Here is a 17147-nt window from a genome sequence, read left to right as displayed (position 1 = left end):
TTGGTCCATACTCGACCTGCCATGCACGGACTGTTGAGTCAGGGTCACTGGATCCGCTGATGATCTGAGAATAGTGGTCTGAGCATGGACTGAGAAATGTATATGTGTGAAACTGGCCTTACCAGCTCTTCAGGTGTACTGAAGGGACGACAGGATGCAAATTTTAAATTTGCTTCTTTTTTCTTGTACAAATTACACCCCCTTTAATTTAAAAATCGAAGGAGACAAAGGCAGGAGCCTACTTTTTTACATCCCTGCTCACATATTGCACATATAAAGTAAATTGTGCAAGAAAAACGATAAAGAAATTACACAATAACGTGTTCTTCTAGTCATCTGACTGCTGCAGCCAATCACAGGCTGCAGCAGTCCTGTGACATCCAAATGCAGCAGGCACTTTTGCACAACAAAGAAAATATTTTGGTGTCGGACCACCACTTTAATCTAGCAATGAATGGTGTGTGATTGATGAGGAAAGATGGGAGTAGATGGATCTGTGTCCTTTACTTTTCAATCATTAGAACTGTTAGCGTTTTGTATATTCCATCTTTACTCTCCGGTGCTGATTGGAAACAGTCAACATGCAGTCCAATTACTGACGATTCTTACGCTAATTATACATTTTTTATTAATGATATTAAGTGCATGGATTGCCTGATGTACTTTTCTGATTTGGATATTGATCTCTAATCGCTTGTTAACACATGAATGCCACATGAAACCACGCTCATTAACACATGAATGCCAGATGAGGTCCATCTTATTACTGGAAGAACAACAGAAGAAAGCGAGTTCAGTACATTGACATAGTGACACAAGCGAGCTACAAAAGACATTAGTGTACTAATTAACATACTGTAAGCATACCAAAGGCATTAGATACTCAACTAGAAGTAGAAACTGCATGTAAAGAACATATTTTACAAAGCAGAAGCTAAACCCATATTTCACAGTCCATGAAAATAACACGGACATGTGAATAGCACCATAGGTTATAATGGGTACTGTACATGTGGTATCCATGAAAAAAACGTACAACATGTACGGTACTTCTGTAAAGTGACCGCAAGTAGGAACCACGACCGAGCTGTTGCTTTACATAACCCCGGCACTTAACAAGAAAATCATGTCCCAGTCCCAATGTGCTGCCCAGTGTGAGGTGCATCACACTCATGTGTGGGCCGCAGGCCTCCGCTGTCTCCAGGCCCTCACTCCGGAGCCGTCGCACATAACTCAGGGGATACACAGTTCGTATTAACCAACAACAGTTTACTGGACAGTCCAAGTTCATCAGATTCTTACACGCAGTATTGGGCACAACACTTCTTGTTACTTCTTTTCTTAATGCAGAGTGTTTCCAGCATTACTATCCGTTCCTTCTGGACTATCCCTACGTTGGCTATTCCTCTCTGGCATGGGGATTTCCTGTCCAGTCCCGCAATGCACCCAGGATCCACTACATTCCCTTCTCGCTGTTCTGCATTCATCGTCAGAGAATAAGGCACTCCTCGCAGTACCTGTATCAAGCCCTGAGCTCCAGACATTGCAGGAATGTCTGCAAGTGTTTCCAGTAAGGCTTCACACTGCCATGAATGATAGATCCTCATTGCTTACAGCAGCTTGACCGTGGATACTGTAGTTCTTTATCTGACTAACTGTCAGGAAGTAGTCTGATTTATACTAGCATTAGACCCATCCCAATGTGGGCTGTTCCCAAACATTAACTGTACCTTATCCTATATCCTTAGCTAACTAAAGTTACTATCCAATACCAGAATGTACTAAGCCTATTGTTCTAAATCATAATCTAGATCTTACCTTATGCTGTACATTACCACATCACAGACTATTCATAATATACATGTTACACTTTTGTATTACCCCTATGTTACTCATGCACTATACATTACCTAGTGCCTGGTAGCAGCAGATATCACATTCTGTACACCATACATACATTAAAGATGCATAACATTGTTCACACTACAATACAACGCGATTGATAACTTCAGGGGTAGGAACACGATATCCCAGTCCACCATTCTTACATGTGCAACATGGACATCTGGGTGAGGCCTTAAAGGAAGACTCTGGGCAAAATGTACACACTGTGTTATAATAAATCCAGCACCATAGGGGATGGACTATGACACACAGATCTCTCTTTCTCTCAAGTTTTCTTTCTGGAGAATATACTCCTTTCTTCAGTTTTTAGCACAGAGATTGCCTTTAGGAGAATCCTTTGCTATCATAGTGCTATAAATGTCTCCCAATCAGTGGTGTACACAGACAGAAGTTGGCCCCTGTGCAAGAACAGTATATGGGCCCAGTCCAGTAATTCTGTCTATGACAGAAGCTGCTTGCTGCTTAGGAGGTGTTAGTGACCCCCTTACCTCTTGGGCCCCTGGGCAGATCGCACCAATGTTATATCCCCCCTTACTCCCAATTGTGCAAGAAATGAAGTTATAGTAGTGCAAGCTGTATATGATAAGCCTCCTGGCTGAACTAAAGGCCCACTAGCCAAAGATTATGGTGGTCTTGGCTTTTTCCAGCTGCCCCATAGAGAATGAATCTAGTGGTGGTCGGGCACCTGATCTGATGTGCCATCTTGTAACGGTGATAAAAGTTCTCCATCAGGGATAAAAGATCCGTGTCCGGACAATCGTTGGAGGTCTCGGTGGTTGGACACAAATATATCAGCAAGTTATAATATATCTTCTAGATAGGTGATAACTAGGGTTGAGCGACTTTCATTTTTTTAAGATCGAGTAGGGTTTTGGGAAACCCGATTTTGTCCAGAGTCGAGTCGAGTGCAGTCGGCCGATTATCGCTAAAAGTCGGGGATCGACCGAAACACGAAACCCAATGCAAGTCAATGGGGAAGCATAGTCGGCAGTGAGTGGAGGCCAGGAAAACACCTACAGTGCCCATTTTAATGCCAAAAACATCCATTCTTGTTTCTGAAGCTTGCCAATCTTAATTAACTGTATAATAATAGTTGGGCATAGGGAATTGGGTGAAAGTTGTGGGGGGAGTAGGGCTGGCTCAAGTTTTTCGTGGGCCCAGGAAATGCGGACTACGTCACGGCGGTGTTGCAGGGAAAGGTAAGTATTTAAAAGTTGCAAGTGCTGTGATCCTGAGCAAGCAGGGGGGGGGCCCACTCGTTCGCATTGCCACTGGCACAGGGCCCCTCAAAGTACGGCGGTGTGTTTGCATGGCGGGGGCGCCTCCCACCAGCAGCGACACTTTTGCGTACTCTGAGGGGCCCTGTGCCAGTGACGTCGCCAACGAGTATGCCCCCCCACCTGATGAAGGAACCTGCACTTTCATCTGCACCTTCCTCTTTGTCCCTGTGTAAGGTGGTATAACATGCGGGAAGGGGAACCTTACTTTCAGCAGGGACAGATTCTGGCTGTGTAGAGTACAAGGGGAATGTAGTGGTCTAGGTCAATGTACCAGCAGACTCATTTAGCAGTGGCTGGGCAATGGGCAGGATGAGGAGGAAACAGATATAGGGCCAAAGAATAAAGTAGGCTACATGCAGTTCAAAATTGGTAACAGGACTAAACAGGCGGCATTGCTTTGTTCAGTGGAGTAGCAAACCCAAGAGCAGCAGACACTGTTTCAAGGGCCTAACCACACTAGTAGGCCAAATGCAGTTTAATATCTGATAGTATAGGGCGAAAGCCAGAATGTGGAAGCTCAGCTTTGTTCAGTTGAGGACAACACCAGGGAGGGGCAGACACCTTTAGTAGGCCGGAAAAGCCTATTGCATTTTTTAAAATGGTAATTTGGAGCAGAAGGTTGAAGCTCAGCTTTATTTACTTGAGGGCAACACCAGGGAGGGGCAGAAGCCGTTAGTAGGCCCTAACCACCATTTTTTTTTTTTAAACCACATAATGAGAGCCGGAAGGTTGAAGCTCAGCTTTATTTAGTTGAGGACAACACCAGGGAGGGGCACACAGACAGACACCTTTAGTAGGCCTGAAAAGCCTATTGCATTTTTCAAAATGGTAATTTGGAGCAGAAGGTTGAAGCTCAGCTTTATTTAGTTGAGGGCAACACCAGGGAGGGGCAGAAGCCGTTAGTAGGCCCTAACCACCATTTTTTTTTTAAAACCACATAATGAGAGCCGGAAGGTTGAAGCTCAGCTTTATTTAGTTGAGGACAACACCAGGGAGGGGCAGAAGCCGTTAGTAGGCCCTAACCACCATTTTTTTTTTTTAAACCACATAATGAGAGCCGGAAGGTTGAAGCTCAGCTTTATTTAGTTGAGGACAACACCAGGGAGGGGCACACAGACAGACACCTTTAGTAGGCCTGAAAAGCCTATTGCATTTTTCAAAATGGTAATTTGGAGCAGAAGGTTGAAGCTCAGCTTTATTTAGTTGAGGGCAACACCAGGGAGGGGCAGAAGCCGTTAGTAGGCCCTAACCACCATTTTTTTTTTAAAACCACATAATGAGAGCCGGAAGGTTGAAGCTCAGCTTTATTTAGTTGAGGACAACACCAGGGAGGGGCAGAAGCCGTTAGTAGGCCCTAACCACCATTTTTTTTTTTAAAACCACATAATGAGAGCCGGAAGGTTGAAGCTCAGCTTTATTTAGTTGAGGACAACACCAGGGAGGGGCAGAAGCCGTTAGTAGGCCCTAACCACCATTTTTTTTTTTAAAACCACATAATGAGAGCCGGAAGGTTGAAGCTCAGCTTTATTTAGTTGAGGACAACACCAGGGAGGGGCACACAGACAGACACCTTTTGTAGGCCTGAAAAGCCTATTGCATTTTTCAAAATGGTAATTTGGAGCAGAAGGTTGAAGCTCAGCTTTATTTAGTTGAGGGCAACACCAGGGAGGGGCAGAAGCCGTTAGTAGGCCCTAACCACCATTTTTTTTTTAAAACCACATAATGAGAGCCGGAAGGTTGAAGCTCAGCTTTATTTAGTTGAGGACAACACCAGGGAGGGGCAGAAGCCGTTAGTAGGCCCTAACCACCATTTTTTTTTTTAAAACCACATAATGAGAGCCGGAAGGTTGAAGCTCAGCTTTATTTAGTTGAGGACAACACCAGGGAGGGGCAGAAGCCGTTAGTAGGCCCTAACCACCATTTTTTTTTTAAAACCACATAATGAGAGCCGGAAGGTTGAAGCTCAGCTTTATTTAGTTGAGGACAACACCAGGGAGGGGCACACAGACAGACACCTTTTGTAGGCCTGAAAAGCCTATTGCATTTTTCAAAATGGTAATTTGGAGCAGAAGGTTGAAGCTCAGCTTTATTTAGTTGAGGGCAACACCAGGGAGGGGCAGAAGCCGTTAGTAGGCCCTAACCACCATTTTTTTTTTAAAACCACATAATGAGAGCCGGAAGGTTGAAGCTCAGCTTTATTTAGTTGAGGACAACACCAGGGAGGGGCAGAAGCCGTTAGTAGGCCCTAACCACCATTTTTTTTTTTTAAACCACATAATGAGAGCCGGAAGGTTGAAGCTCAGCTTTATTTAGTTGAGGACAACACCAGGGAGGGGCACACAGACAGACACCTTTAGTAGGCCTGAAAAGCCTATTGCATTTTTCAAAATGGTAATTTGGAGCAGAAGGTTGAAGCTCAGCTTTATTTAGTTGAGGGCAACACCAGGGAGGGGCAGAAGCCGTTAGTAGGCCCTAACCACCATTTTTTTTTTAAAACCACATAATGAGAGCCGGAAGGTTGAAGCTCAGCTTTATTTAGTTGAGGACAACACCAGGGAGGGGCAGAAGCCGTTAGTAGGCCCTAACCACCATTTTTTTTTTTAAAACCACATAATGAGAGCCGGAAGGTTGAAGCTCAGCTTTATTTAGTTGAGGACAACACCAGGGAGGGGCAGAAGCCGTTAGTAGGCCCTAACCACCATTTTTTTTTTTAAAACCACATAATGAGAGCCGGAAGGTTGAAGCTCAGCTTTATTTAGTTGAGGACAACACCAGGGAGGGGCACACAGACAGACACCTTTTGTAGGCCTGAAAAGCCTATTGCATTTTTCAAAATGGTAATTTGGAGCAGAAGGTTGAAGCTCAGCTTTATTTAGTTGAGGGCAACACCAGGGAGGGGCAGAAGCCGTTAGTAGGCCCTAACCACCATTTTTTTTTTAAAACCACATAATGAGAGCCGGAAGGTTGAAGCTCAGCTTTATTTAGTTGAGGACAACACCAGGGAGGGGCAGAAGCCGTTAGTAGGCCCTAACCACCATTTTTTTTTTTAAAACCACATAATGAGAGCCGGAAGGTTGAAGCTCAGCTTTATTTAGTTGAGGACAACACCAGGGAGGGGCAGAAGCCGTTAGTAGGCCCTAACCACCATTTTTTTTTTAAAACCACATAATGAGAGCCGGAAGGTTGAAGCTCAGCTTTATTTAGTTGAGGACAACACCAGGGAGGGGCAGAAGCCGTTAGTAGGCCCTAACCACCATTTTTTTTTTTAAAACCACATAATGAGAGCCGGAAGGTTGAAGCTCAGCTTTATTTAGTTGAGGACAACACCAGGGAGGGGCAGAAGCCGTTAGTAGGCCCTAACCACCATTTTTTTTTTTAAAACCACATAATGAGAGCCGGAAGGTTGAAGCTCAGCTTTATTTAGTTGAGGACAACACCAGGGAGGGGCACACAGACAGACACCTTTAGTAGGCCTGAAAAGCCTATTGCATTTTTTAAAATGGTAATTTGGAGCAGAAGGTTGAAGCTCAGCTTTATTTAGTTGAGGGCAACACCAGGGAGGGGCAGAAGCCGTTAGTAGGCCCTAACCACCATTTTTTTTTTTTAAACCACATAATGAGAGCCGGAAGGTTGAAGCTCAGCTTTATTTAGTTGAGGGCAACACCAGGGAGGGGCAGAAGCCGTTAGTAGGCCCTAACCACCATTTTTTTTTTTTAAACCACATAATGAGAGCCGGAAGGTTGAAGCTCAGCTTTATTTAGTTGAGGGCAACACCAGGGAGGGGCAGAAGCCGTTAGTAGGCCCTAACCAAAGTTGAAGGCCAAATGCAGTTTAATTTCTGATACTATAGGCCGAAAGCCAGAAGGTGGAAGTTCCGATTTAGACAGTGGAGGACAATTTGAATTAGGGACTGCAGACAGACTTAGTAGGCTGTCCCCTGTGGACCATGCATCCACCACATTAACCCATTGCGCCGTAATGGACACGTAATCTTCCGTGGCCATGCCTACAGGTCCATGCGTCTGTTGTCAGGTGCACCTTTGTACTCACAGATTGCCAGAGTGCATGGACAATGCGGTCTTCTACATGCTGGTGGAGGGTTGGGATGGCTTTTCTCGCAAAAGAAGTGTCGACTGGTTAGCTTGTAGCGTGGTACAGCGTAGTCCATCATGGCCTTATTAATAGTAAATAAAATATATAACTAGGCTCTATGAACTTTTAAATAGGTTCCAGGGGTACACGGGCAGCATTGGTGTGGTCAGTGGAGGAGTATTGCAAGTAGGGGCTGCAGACAGGCTATCAAAGGCCTAAAATAACAAACAGTAGGCAGTCATGGCAGTTTTACATCGGTTACATGGATACACAGGCAGGCACTCCAGGCAGCATTGTGGTCAGTGGAGGAGTATTGCAAGTAGGGGCCGCAGACAGGCTATCAAAGGCCTAAAATAACAAACAATAGGCTCATGGCAGTTTTACAGCGGTTACATGGATACACGGGCAGGCAGCTTGGTGGTCAGTGGAGGAGTATTTAAAGTAGGGACCGCAGACAGGCTTCAAAGGCCTAACATAAGAAAATGGGCTGGCTGTAGGCACTTTATAATTGGTTCCAGGGGTACACGGGCAGCAGTGGTCTGGTCAGTGGAGGAGTATTTAAAGTAGGGACCGCAGACAGGCTATCAAAGGCCTAACATAACAAACAATAGGCTCATGGCAGTTTCACAGCGGTTACATGGATACACGGGCAGGCAGCTTGGTGGTCAGTGGAGGAGTATTGCAAGTAGGGGCTGCAGACAGGCTATCAAAGGCCTAAAATAACAAACAGTAGGCAGTCATGGCAGTTTTACATCGGTTACATGGATACACAGGCAGGCACTCCAGGCAGCATTGTGGTCAGTGGAGGAGTATTGCAAGTAGGGGCCGCAGACAGGCTATCAAAGGCCTAAAATAACAAACAATAGGCTCATGGCAGTTTTACAGCGGTTACATGGATACACGGGCAGGCAGCTTGGTGGTCAGTGGAGGAGTATTTAAAGTAGGGACCGCAGACAGGCTTCAAAGGCCTAACATAAGAAAATGGGCTGGCTGTAGGCACTTTATAATTGGTTCCAGGGGTACACGGGCAGCAGTGGTCTGGTCAGTGGAGGAGTATTTAAAGTAGGGACCGCAGACAGGCTATCAAAGGCCTAACATAACAAACAATAGGCTCATGGCAGTTTCACAGCGGTTACATGGATACACGGGCAGGCAGCTTGGTGGTCAGTGGAGGAGTATTGCAAGTAGGGGCTGCAGACAGGCTATCAAAGGCCTAAAATAACAAACAGTAGGCAGTCATGGCAGTTTTACATCGGTTACATGGATACACAGGCAGGCACTCCAGGCAGCATTGTGGTCAGTGGAGGAGTATTGCAAGTAGGGGCCGCAGACAGGCTATCAAAGGCCTAAAATAACAAACAATAGGCTCATGGCAGTTTTACAGCGGTTACATGGATACACGGGCAGGCAGCTTGGTGGTCAGTGGAGGAGTATTTAAAGTAGGGACCGCAGACAGGCTTCAAAGGCCTAACATAAGAAAATGGGCTGGCTGTAGGCACTTTATAATTGGTTCCAGGGGTACACGGGCAGCAGTGGTCTGGTCAGTGGAGGAGTATTTAAAGTAGGGACCGCAGACAGGCTATCAAAGGCCTAACATAACAAACAATAGGCTCATGGCAGTTTCACAGCGGTTACATGGATACACGGGCAGGCAGCTTGGTGGTCAGTGGAGGAGTATTGCAAGTAGGGGCTGCAGACAGGCTATCAAAGGCCTAAAATAACAAACAGTAGGCAGTCATGGCAGTTTTACATCGGTTACATGGATACACAGGCAGGCACTCCAGGCAGCATTGTGGTCAGTGGAGGAGTATTGCAAGTAGGGACCGCAGACAGGCTTCAAAGGCCTAACATAAAAAAATGGGCTGGCTGTAGGCACTTTATAATTGGTTCCAGGGGTACACGGGCAGCAGTGGTCTGGTCAGTGGAGGAGTATTTAAAGTAGGGACCGCAGACAGGCTATCAAAGGCCTAAAATAACAAACAATAGGCTCATGGCAGTTTCACAGCGGTTACATGGATACACGGGCAGGCAGCTTGGTGGTCAGTGGAGGAGTATTGCAAGTAGGGGCCGCAGACAGGCTATCAAAGGCCTAAAATAACAAACAATAGGCTCATGGCAGTTTTACAGCGGTTACATGGATACACAGGCAGCTTGGTGGTGAGTGGAGGAGTAGTGCAAGGAGTGTCTGTCCCAGTACTCCCAAAATATAAATAGATGTTAATGTCTCGCAAAACAACCAAAACAAAAAAAAAAGGTGGCATACTTAGGTACAGGGGTGGGCTCATCTACTGAGTTTCTGACATAGTAATTTGGCAGTAACTATTTAATGGTGCCAATATAGGACACAGACACAGACTACTTTAAGTTGCATCATAGATGTCTACAAATTTGTATTGTCAGTGCCAGACATTGAATGATGTCAGCGAATAGACTAAAGATTGGTGGAGCTGTGCGACATAATTTTGCACGTGGTAGAGCACATTTTGAGCTGGGGTAGGGGGGAACTCTCTTGAGGCCGGCGGGACCGCCCCAGGGCCCCTCATGTTACAACGGTGTGTCTGACGTTGGGTGCGCACCACCACCGCCAGAGACACTACATTGTACTATGAGGGACCCAGTAGCAATGCCGTCAACCAAAAGCGAGCACACCCACCTCTTCAGACAAACAGCAGTCTCACGGGTGCTTGCGCCAAGTCGCGATACCACGGCCCCGTGTGGGGAGTTTTGCCATTTAGGGAGGTGTAAACATGTCGTATGCTGTACAATCAGCTGCAGCAAATTAGACATTAGAAAAGTAATTCACAGGCAAGAGCTTTTCATAGGAAAGCTAGGTGTCGGCCGGGCAAGGTGGGGCAAAAGATTTCGAAATCCAGTTGTGGTTCATTTTAATGAATGTTAGATCGTCAACATTTTGGGTAGCCAGACGAGTCCTTTTTTCGGTTAATATTGAACCTGCAGCACTGAATACTCTTTCTGATAGGACACTTGCTGCCGGGCAAGCAAGCTCCTGCAATGCATATTCTGCCAATTCTGGCCAGGTGTCTAATTTGGAGGCCCAGTAATCAAATGGGAATGACGGTTGAGGGAGAACATCGATAAGGGATGAAAAATAGTTAGTAACCATACTGGACAAATGTTGTCTCCTGTCACTTTCAATTGATGCAGCAGTACCTGTCCTGTCTGCGGTCATAGCAAAATCACTCCACAACCTGGTCAGAAAACCCCTCTGTCCAATGCCACTTCTGATGTGTGCACCCCTAACACTCCTAGTCTGCTGCCCCCTGGAGCTCGTGTGAGAACGATCACGTGCGCTGTGTGCTGGGAATGCCTGAAGCAAACGGTCAACAAGAGTTGATTGTTTGGTTGCTAATATTAGTTCCAAGTTCTCATGTGGCATAATATTTTGCAATTTGCCTTTATAGCGTGGATCAAGGAGGCAGGCCAACCAGTAATCGTCATCGTTCATCATTTTCGTAATGCGTGTGTCCCTTTTTAGGATACGTAAGGCATAATCCGCCATGTGGGCCAAAGTTCCAGTTGTCAAATCTCCGGTTGTGATTGGTTGAGGGGCAGTTGCAGGCAAATCTACGTCACTTGTGTCCCTCAAAAAACCAGAACCCGGCCGTGACACGCAACCAAATTCCTGTGCCCCCGGGAAAGGTTCGGCATTAAAAATATACTCATCCCCATCATCCTCCTCGTCCTCCACCTCCTCTTCGCCCGCTACCTCGTCCTGTACACTGCCCTGACCAGACAATGGCTGACTGTCATCAAGGCTTTCCTCTTCCTCTGGTGCAGACGCCTGCTCCTTTATGTGCGTCAAACTTTGCATCAGCAGACGCATTAGGGGGATGCTCATGCTTATTACGGCGTTGTCTGCACTAACCAGCCGTGTGCATTCCTCAAAGCACTGAAGGACTTGACACATGTCTTGTATCTTAGACCACTGCACACCTGACAACTCCATGTCTGCCATCCTACTGCCTGCCCGTGTATCCTCCCACAAATAAATAACAGCACGCCTCTGTTCGCACAGTCTCTGAAGCATGTGCAGTGTTGAGTTCCACCTTGTTGCAACGTCTATGATTAGGCGATGCTGGGGAAGGTTCAAAGACCGCTGATAGGTCTGCATACGGCTGGCGTGTACAGGCGAACGTCGGATATGTGAGCAAAGTGCACGCACTTTGAGGAGCAGGTCGGAGAACCCAGGATAAGTTTTCAATAAGCACTGCACCACCAGGTTTAAGGTGTGAGCCAGGCAAGGAATGTGTTTCAGTTGGGAAAGGGAGATGGCAGCCATGAAATTCCTTCCGTTATCACTCACTACCTTGCCTGCCTCAAGATCTACTGTGCCCAGCCACGACTGCGTTTCTTGTTGCAAGAACTCGGACAGAACTTCCGCGGTGTGTCTATTGTCGCCCAAGCACTTCATAGCCAATACAGCCTGCTGACGCTTGGCAGTAGCTGGCCCATAATGGGACAACTGGTGTGCAACAGTGTCATCTGCCGATGGAGTGGTTGGCAGACTGCGTTCTGTGGAAGAGCTGTAGCTTCTGCAGGAGGACGAGGAGGAGGAGGAGGAGGGGGTGCGAACGCCTACAGCCAACTGTTTCCTAGACCGTGGGCTAGGCACAACTGTCCCTAAATTGATGTCGCCTGTGGACCCTGCATCCACCACATTCACCCAGTGTGCCGTGATGGACACATAACGTCCCTGGCCATGCCTACTGGTCCATGCATCTGTAGTCAGGTGCACCTTTGTACTCACAGATTGCCTGAGTGCATGGACGATGCGCTGTTTAACATGCTGGTGCAGGGCTGGGATGGCTTTTCTGGAAAAAAAGTGTCGACTGGGTAGCTCGTATCGTGGTTCAGCGTACTCCATCAGGGCTTTGAAAGCTTCGCTTTCAACTAACCGGTAGGGCATCATCTCTAACGAGATTAGTCTAGCTATGTGGGCGTTAAAACCCTGTGTACGCGGATGCGAGGATAAGTACTTCCTTTTTCTAACCAGAGTCTCATGTAGGGTGAGCTGGACTGGAGAGCTGGAGATCGTGGAACTTTCGGGTGTGCCGGTGTACATGGCAGACTGAGAGACGGTTGGAGACGGTATTGTTTCCGCCGGTGCCCTAGATGCAATATTTCCTCCTACAAAACTGGTGATTCCCTGACCCTGACTGCTTTTGGCTGGCAAAGAAACCTGCACAGATACTGCCTGTGGTGCGGAAAATGGTGGCCTTACAGTGACGGAAGGGATGTTGCGTTGCTGACTAGCTTCATTGGCCGAGGGTGCTACAACCTTGAGGGACGTTTGGTAGTTAGTCCAGGCTTGAAAATGCATGGTGGTTAAGTGTCTATGCATGCAACTAGTATTTAGACTTTTCAGATTCTGACCTCTGCTTAAGCTAGTTGAACATTTTTGACAGATGACTTTGCGCTGATCAGTTGGATGTTGTTTAAAAAAATGCCAGACTGCACTCTTCCTAGACTCGGATCCCTTTTCAGGGATTGCAGACTGAGCTTTAACCGGATGGCAACGCTGTGCTCCAACAGGTTTTGGCTTTGACACGCGTTTTGGGCCAGATACGGGCCCGGCAGATGTAACCTGTTGCGATGTTGATGCCTGCTGCGGCCCCTCCTCCACCTCCGCTTCTGAACTACTGCCGCCTGCACCCTGTTCCCCCAATGGCTGCCAATCGGGGTCAATAACTGGGTCATCTATTACCTCCTCTTCGAGCTCGTGTGCAACTTCGTCTGTGTCACTGTGTCGGTCGGTGGTATAGCGTTCGTGGCGGGGCAACATAGTCTCATCAGGGTCTGATTGTGGATCTGTACCCTGAGAGGGCAATGTGGTGGTCTGAGTCAAAGGAGCAGCATAGTACTCTGGCTGTGGCTGTGCATCAGTGCACTCCATGTCAGAATATACTTGTAATGGGCATGGCCTGTTAAATGTTTCACTTTCTAAGCCAGGGACGGTATGTGTAAAGAGCTCCATGGAGTGACCCGTTGTGTCGCCTGCTGCATCCTTCTCTCTTGTTGTAGTTTTTGCTGAGGAGGACAAGGAAGCGACTTGTCCCTGACCGTGAACATCCACAAGCGACGCGCTGCTTTTACATTTACCAGTTTCGGAAGAGGAGGCAAAAGAGCTAGAGGCTGAGTCTGCAATGTAAGCCAAAACTTGCTGTTGCTGCTCCGCCTTTAAAAGCGGTTTTCCTACTCCCAGAAAAGAGAGCGTTCGAGGCCTTGTGTAGCCTGACGACGAAACTGGCTCCACAGCTCCAGACTTAGGTGGAATATTTTTATCCCCACGACCACCTGATGCTCCTCTACCACTACCATCATTACCAGCTGACAATGAACGCCCACGACGACCTCTTGCACCAGACTTCCTCATTGTTTTAAAATCTTAACCAAAGTAACTTTATTTGTTGCTGTCAAACAACTTACACGGTGAGCTATAACTTCAGTATGATTTCAATATCCCTTAACAGGTTGGTGAGACCACAAGGAAAATCAGGCACAATGTTACACACTCTGTTTTCTGTGGCACAAAATCACAGAGATGACACACACGCAGGACTGTCACTCAAGCACTAATGTCAATATTAATCTCCCACCTAATTTATTTTTTTTTTTTTCTCAGGGAGACTTTAGAAACCAAATAATATTAAAAAAAAAAAAAAAAAAGGCTTTCTATGGCCCACAATTAGAGAGAGAGAGGTGGCACACCCAGGAGTCAAGACTGGCACACAAGCTGAGAGGGCAATATTACTCTCCCACTGTTTTTTTATGTATTTTTTGTTTTTTCAGGGAGACTTTAGAAACCCAATAATATTTTAAAAAAAAAATAAATAGGCTTTCTATGGCCCACTGAATGAGAGGGAGAGAGGTGGCACACCCAGGAGTCAAGACTGGCACACAAGCTGAAAGGGCAATATTACTCTCCCACTGTTTTTTTAGGTTTTTTTTTTTTTTTCAGGGAGACTTTAGAAACCCAATAATATTTTAAAAAAAAAATAAATAGGCTTTCTATGGCCCACTGAATGAAAGGGAGAGAGGTGGCACACCCAGGAGTCAAGACTGGCACACAAGCTGAAAGGGCAATATTACTCTCCCACTGTTTTTTTATGTATTTTTTGTTTTTTCAGGGAGACTTTAGAAACCCAATAATATTTAAAAAAAAAAATAAATAGGCTTTCTATGGCCCACTGAATGAGAGGGAGAGAGGTGGCACACCCAGGAGTCAAGACTGGCACACAAGCTGAAAGGGCAATATTACTCTCCCACTGTTTTTTTAGGTTTTTTTTTTTTTTTCAGGGAGACTTTAGAAACCAAATAATATAAAAAAAAAAAAAAAAAAAAATAGGCTTGCTATAGCCCACTGAATGAGAGATAGCACACACAGCAGTGGCACACAAGCCCTGACTGAGGCCAATATTTTTCTCCCACTGATTGATGTAGTGTTTTTGTGTTGAGGTAGAATTTAGAACACAAATCACGGAAAAAATAAATAGGCTTTCTATGGCCCACTGAATGAAAGGGAGAGAGGTGGCACACCCAGGAGTCAAGACTGGCACACAAGCTGAAAGGGCAATATTACTCTCCCACTGTTTTTTTATGTATTTTTTGTTTTTTCAGGGAGACTTTAGAAACCCAATAATATTTAAAAAAAAAAATAAATAGGCTTTCTATGGCCCACTGAATGAGAGGGAGAGAGGTGGCACACCCAGGAGTCAAGACTGGCACACAAGCTGAAAGGGCAATATTACTCTCCCACTGTTTTTTTAGGTTTTTTTTTTTTTTTTCAGGGAGACTTTAGAAACCCAATAATATTTTAAAAAAAAAATAAATAGGCTTTCTATGGCCCACTGAATGAGAGGGAGAGAGGTGGCACACCCAGGAGTCAAGACTGGCACACAAGCTGAAAGGGCAATATTACTCTCCCACTGTTTTTTTAGGTTTTTTTTTTTTTTTCAGGGAGACTTTAGAAACCCAATAATATTTAAAAAAAAAAATAAATAGGCTTTCTATGGCCCACTGAATGAAAGGGAGAGAGGTGGCACACCCAGGAGTCAAGACTGGCACACAAGCTGAAAGGGCAATATTACTCTCCCACTGTTTTTTTATGTATTTTTTGTTTTTTCAGGGAGACTTTAGAAACCCAATAATATTTTTAAAAAAAAATAAATAGGCTTTCTATGGCCCGCTGAATGAGAGGGAGAGAGGTGGCACACCCAGGAGTCAAGACTGGCACACAAGCTGAAAGGGCAATATTATTCTCCCACTGTTTTTTTAGGTTTTTTTTTTTTTTTCAGGGAGAATTAGAAACCAAATAATATTAAAAAAAAAAAATAAATAGGCTTTCTATGGCCCACTGAATGAGAGGGAGAGAGGTGGCACACCCAGGAGTCAAGACTGGCACACAAGCTGAAAGGGCAATATTACTCTCCCACTGTTTTTTTAGGTTTTTTTTTTTTTTTCAGGGAGACTTTAGAAACCAAATAATATTAAAAAAAAAAAAAAAAAAATAGGCTTGCTATAGCCCACTGAATGAGAGATAGCACACACAGCAGTGGCACACAAGCCCTGACTGAGGCCAATATTTTTCTCCCACTGATTGATGTAGTGTTTTTGTGTTGAGGTAGAATTTAGAACACAAATCACGGAAAAAATAAATAGGCTTTCTATGGCCCACTGAATGAAAGGGAGAGAGGTGGCACACCCAGGAGTCAAGACTGGCACACAAGCTGAAAGGGCAATATTACTCTCCCACTGTTTTTTTATGTATTTTTTGTTTTTTCAGGGAGACTTTAGAAACCCAATAATATTTTTTAAAAAAAATAAATAGGCTTTCTATGGCCCACTGAATGAGAGGGAGAGAGGTGGCACACCCAGGAGTCAAGACTGGCACACAAGCTGAAAGGGCAATATTACTCTCCCACTGTTTTTTTAGGTTTTTTTTTTTTTTCAGGGAGACTTTAGAAACCAAATAATATTAAAAAAAAAAAAAAAAAATAGGCTTGCTATAGCCCACTGAATGAGAGATAGCACACACAGCAGTGGCACACAAGCCCTGACTGAGGCCAATATTTTTCTCCCACTGATTGATGTAGTGTTTTTGTGTTGAGGTAGATTTTAGAACACAAATCACGGAAAAAATAAATAGGCTTTCTATGGCCCACTCAGTGAGAGATGGCACACACAGGGATGGCACTGTAGCAGAAATGCCAATCTTAATCTCCCACAAAAAAAAAAAAAAAAAAAAAAAAAAACTGTCCTACAATTACTATCTCCCTGCAGTAATGTAAGCCAGGTATGGCAGGCAGCAATAGGAGTGGACTGATGCACAAATTAAATAAAAAGTGTGGACAAACAAAAAAGATAGCTGTGCAGAAAGGAAGGAACAAGAGGATATGTGCTTTGAAAAAAGCAGTTGGTTTCCACAGTGGCGTACACACAGCAATACAGCTATCACGGAGCCTTCTAGGGCAGCCCAATGAGCTACAGCGCTGAGGGGAAAAAAAAAAAAAAATAGCTTCCACAGTCCCTGCACACCGAAGGTGGTGTTGGACAGTGGAAATCGCTGCAGCACAAGCGGTTTGGTGGTTAGTGGACCCTGCCTAACGCTCTCCCTGCTTCTGACGAAGCGGCAGCAACCTCTCCCTAAGCTCAGATCAGCAGCAGTAAGATGGCGGTCGGCGGGAACGCCCCTTTATAGCCCCTGTGACGCCGCAGACAGCAAGCCAATCACTGCAATGCCCTTCTCTAAGATGGTGGGGACCAGGATCTATGTCATCACGCTGCCCACACTCTGCGTTCACCTTCATTGGCTGAGAAATGGCGCTTTTCGCGTCATTGAAACGCGACTTT

At 45.5% G+C, this 17147-nt stretch overlaps 1 protein-coding gene and 1 long non-coding RNA gene across 2 annotated transcripts in view; one reads left to right on the top strand and one right to left on the bottom strand.

Moving 5' to 3' along the window:
- The window catches only part of LOC143775280 (uncharacterized), a 111327-nt gene that overhangs the window by 186 nt on the left and 93994 nt on the right, over nt 1-17147 (top strand). The gene's annotated exons all lie outside the window — the stretch shown is intronic.
- The window catches only part of ITGA11 (integrin subunit alpha 11), a 246562-nt gene that overhangs the window by 173473 nt on the left and 55942 nt on the right, over nt 1-17147 (bottom strand). The gene's annotated exons all lie outside the window — the stretch shown is intronic.

This window comes from Ranitomeya variabilis, chromosome 5, assembly GCF_051348905.1.
Source record: "Ranitomeya variabilis isolate aRanVar5 chromosome 5, aRanVar5.hap1, whole genome shotgun sequence".
NCBI lineage: Eukaryota > Metazoa > Chordata > Amphibia > Anura > Dendrobatidae > Ranitomeya > Ranitomeya variabilis.
Note: the sequence above shows the minus strand (reverse complement) of the source record. Positions and strands in the feature narration are given on the sequence as shown.